The 4,354-nt window shown below is 41.9% G+C and overlaps 1 protein-coding gene across 1 annotated transcript in view; it reads right to left on the minus strand.

Annotated features, from left to right (window-relative positions):
* Window positions 1-4,146, minus strand: part of LOC107297182 (E3 ubiquitin-protein ligase LNX-like) — a gene marked incomplete at its 3' end in the record, with an annotated part of 90,595 nt that extends 86,449 nt beyond the window's left edge. The window contains exon 1 of the mRNA XM_029286244.1: window positions 4,129-4,146. The remainder of the gene's footprint in view (window positions 1-4,128) is intronic.
* Window positions 4,147-4,354: the final 208 nt, after the last annotated feature.

A 4,354-nucleotide genomic window follows, 5' to 3' on the forward strand; every position in this document is an offset into this window, starting at 1 on the left:
TTTGCCTAAAGATAACGGATGGGATATGGGATAAAGAGATAACTGTAACCTTAGAGTCACTACATTTGTTTATAGTTTTTTGTGATAATGGTTAGAAGTAATTTTTTTACACATTTATTTTTCTCTATTATATTCTTACTTTTCTCCCTCTTCTCTATTTTCTTTGTATTTTTTGTTTTTTCTTTCTCTTGGGCCAGAAAGAGGGAATGTTCAGTTAGAATAATATTGATTTAAGCATAACCAATAGGAAGTTAAGAAGCATGAAGAAATAGGCAAAAGACAGCATTATACATTTTAGAGGACATTCTACAACTAATAGGTTATTAAAAGTTAATGTGCCCAAATCTGTGTCGTGAACATTTCCAGTGATAATGGTTGCTTCTTGGGCCGAAAGTTATAGCAAAGTAAACTTGTTAAAAAGACACACTGATACAAAATAAGGAACGATGCCAAGCTTAGATGTAGAGCAAAAGAGGCAAACCAGAAATCTTTCCCCATGGGATGGATGAAATACAACGATGGACTGAAGCCGAATGATACAAGCTAGCCAGCCATATTTTAGAGCTGAGTGTTGTGAGAATTCAGTCTTTGTGGTACGTTTATGGTGCAAGATATTATGCACGCTAAGAAAATGGGATTAACTCCACACACCACAATAAAATTAATTGTGGTAAGCATGTCATGTGATGCACTGCCAACCTGACCAATGCTTCTTTGGAGACTGGAGTCTGCAATATTTTTTCCTGTGAGTCCATCAATGTCGGAGGAAGTTTTAAAGTGAAATATTACAGGCAGCCGAGTCTCCCCCGGCAGATAAAATGGGATCTGGGATCATCCTCCTTTCAAAGTGAACTCATTGTGTCTTACGAGGTTTTTTTTTTTCCTTTCAGTTCCAGCTGAATCAAACCCAGCTTTATAAAATTGCAACTTTTTTGTTTAAAACAGGTTAAGAAAGCCAACTGCAACAGATGTACAGAAAAAACGGGAGCCAAAGAATCACTTTTCTTCCAAAGGATGAGTTCATCTTTTCCTTATCTCTGCCCCGTGGATGACATATATATGTATCTCCATAGTGAACACAAATTTCACTCTATCTTCCCCCACCCTCGCTTTTGAAAAATTCTGATATATCCCTTTGAATATACAGGTATATTACAGGCATATTATGTTGCTAAGTGAGACATTTGTTCAGTGAGTTTTGCCCCATTTTACAATGCTTCTTACCACAGTTGTTAAGTTAGCAACACAATTGTTAAGTGAACCTTGCTTCGCCACTGACTTTGCTTGTCAGAAGGTGGCAAAAGTGGAATCCATGATCGCGGGACATTGCGACCGTCATAAATAAGAGTCAGCTGCCAAGCATCCGAATTTTGATCACGTGACCATGGGGATGCTGCAACGGTCGTAAGTGTGAAAAACGGTCATAAGTCACCTTTTTCAGTGCCGTTGTAACTCTGAACGGTCACTAAATGAACTGCAGTAAGTCGAGGACTACCTGTAGAATTGTTTGTTTATAGTTCCTAACTTGTTTTGTTTTGTAAATACACTTTTTTAAAATTGACAAGTTGCCCCTGGAAGGTAAAGGGTTGTTGTTAGTTGCGAAGTCGTGTCCGACCCGTCGCGACCCCATGGACAACATTCCTCCAGGCCTTCCTGTCCTCTACCATCTTCTGAGGTCCATTTAAGCTCACGCCTACTGCTTCAGTGACTCCATCCAGCCACCTCATTCTCTGTCGTCCCCTTCTTCTATTGCCCTCCATCTTTCCCAGCATTAGGCTCTTCTCCAGTGAGTCCTTCCTTCTCATTAGGTGGCCAAAGTACTTGAGTTTCAACTTCAGGATCTGACCTTCTAAAGAGCAGTCAGGGTTGATCTCCTCTAGGACTGACCGGTTTGAACGCCTTGCAGTCCAGGGGACTCACAGGCGTCTTCTCCAGCACCATAGTTCAAAGGCCTCAATTCTTTGGCGCTCAGCCTTTCTTATGGTCCAACTTTCACAGCCATCCATTGCAACTGGGAAAACCATGGCCTTGACTATACGTACTTCTGTTGGCAGGGTGATGTCTCTGCTTTTTAGTATTCTGTCTAGATTTGCCATAGCTTTCCTCCCCAGGAGCAAGCGTCTTCTAATTTCTTGGCTGCAGTCCCCATCTGTGGTGATCTTGGAGCCCAGGAAGATAAAATCTGTCACTACCTCCATTTCTTCCCCATCTATTTGCCAGGAATTGAGAGGGCCGGATGCCATGATTTTGGTTTTCTTAATGTTGAGGTAAAGGGTAGGACCCAATAAATCGGTTAGTTGAATAATCTTTCTTGCTTCTGTGGGGCAAATTTTGGTCCTCCTGAACTTAATCCAGAGAAGATTGCACACTTGATAACAATATAAGCAGAGGAATTAAGCATTTATTAGATACTTAACATCACTTATAGTGTTGTGAGAAAGGAAGGCGAGACCCAAGTATCAAAGTTTAAAGGAAAAATGGTAAGTCATAGGAGTACAGTAGTCGTTCTGAAAATGTGACACAATTACTGTAGGTTGCGGTGGGTGGCATGTCTCTCCTGTTGGTCCTTCTAGAGAAGAAGAGAGGAGAAGAATAAGTTACATGAAGTGATGAGGGTTCTTTTCTTTCTTTCTTTTTCTTTTTTGGTAAGATGTTAACCAGAAGCAGTTTTATTTTCCACGCCAACTAGTTCAGCTTATAGAGAAAACAGCTGCTTTCTCAACCGTAGGCTTTATACTCCTGGAACTCAAATATCATAAAAACTGTAGCTTTCCTCAGACATTTAACTGATCATTGAAGCCTCTGGTTAATTTCTTTTGGGTAGCCAGGCTGAACAAACAAACAATTCTTCTGGACAAAGAAAAACTAACAGCCTAACTGTTTATGGTTTGTAAATTCTAATCTAGACTCTAAATTCTAATCTAGAGTCTAAAGGTAATAGCTAATAGATCTGCACACATTGGAATCAATTCAGACAGAAAATTCAGATGAATAATACAGCTGTATAAACCCTTAGTTAGACCACACCTGGAATACTCCATCCACATTGCAAAAAAGATATTGAGACTTTGGGAAAAAATGCAAAGAAGAGCAACCAAGATGATTAAAGGCCTGGAGACTAAAACATATGAAGAACAGTTGCAGGATTTGGGAGTGGCTAGTCTAGAGAAAAGAAGGACTAGGGGGGACATGATAGCAGTATTCCAGTATTTGAGGCGCTGCCACAAAGAGGAGGGGTGGTCAACTTATTCTCCAAAGCACCAGAAGGCAAGACAAGAAACAACGGATGGAAACTAATCAAGGAGAGAAGCAACCAGGAATAAAGGAGAAACTTCCTAACAGTGGTAACAATTAACCAGTGGAACAGCTTGCCTTCAGAAGTTGTAGTTACTTCATCACTGGAGATTTTTAAGAATAGACTGGACAGCCACCTGTCTGAAATGGTATAGGGTCTCCTGCTTGAGCAGGGAGTTGGACTAGAAGACCTCTAAGGTCCCTGCCATCTTTGTAATTCTGTTATGTGTCTATTGATTTCACACACACACACACACACACACACACACCAAGTTTCAAAAACATTTTTTAACTGATTCACAAACACCCTCCCTGCTGCCATCAATTGCAAGTCCCTCTGGGTGGACCAGTTCTTCCAGCTTCTAGTCAGGGAGCACTGAACTTGGCAGCAGCCATATTTCAGTCCTGTCCTTATTTCACTGCCTTTGTTTTCACAAGGAATAAATCAAAAAAAGGCATGGACTGTGATCCAGAGCTACTGTTTCTAGGCTAGCTACCGTATACCCAGAAAACCACAGAGATAACAGCAAAGAGACCTTTGCTATCTGCACAAGCCATCCTAATGTTCATCCAGACTGTTGCAGCCCCGGTATCCTAGCTCTACTCTTAGGGCAGGGGTCCCCAACCTCTGGTCCGTGGACCAGTACCGGTCCGTGGCATGCCAGCAACTGGTCCGCACAAACAAGCAAAGCCCCATCCTTGGGATGCAGGCAGCACACGAAACCACGCCCCCTCCGGTCCGTGGAAAAAACTCTCTCCATGGAAGCGGTCCCTGGTGCCCAAAAGGTTGGGGACCTCTGTCTTATTCAATATAAGTGCCCAGAACAAGTTTACCTTGACACTTCAATGGCTTCCCAGCTGCAAGAAGAATAGCTAAGGATCCAGGAAGCACGTGAGATGTTCCTGCTGTTGATAACATTCTTCTACCACAGCTCCACTGCAATCTAAAAACTGGGATTTTTTTGTGTGTGTGGCTCAGCGAGGATAATGGCATAGGAAGCAGGTATGCAGCACAGTAGAAAGTCTCACATCCTAGTTAAAAGAAGCTGGAATTAGATCG

Source organism: Protobothrops mucrosquamatus, unplaced genomic scaffold, assembly GCF_001527695.2.
Source record: "Protobothrops mucrosquamatus isolate PMUCROS unplaced genomic scaffold, P.Mucros_1.0 scaffold3169, whole genome shotgun sequence".
Classification (NCBI taxonomy): Eukaryota; Metazoa; Chordata; class Lepidosauria; order Squamata; family Viperidae; genus Protobothrops; species Protobothrops mucrosquamatus.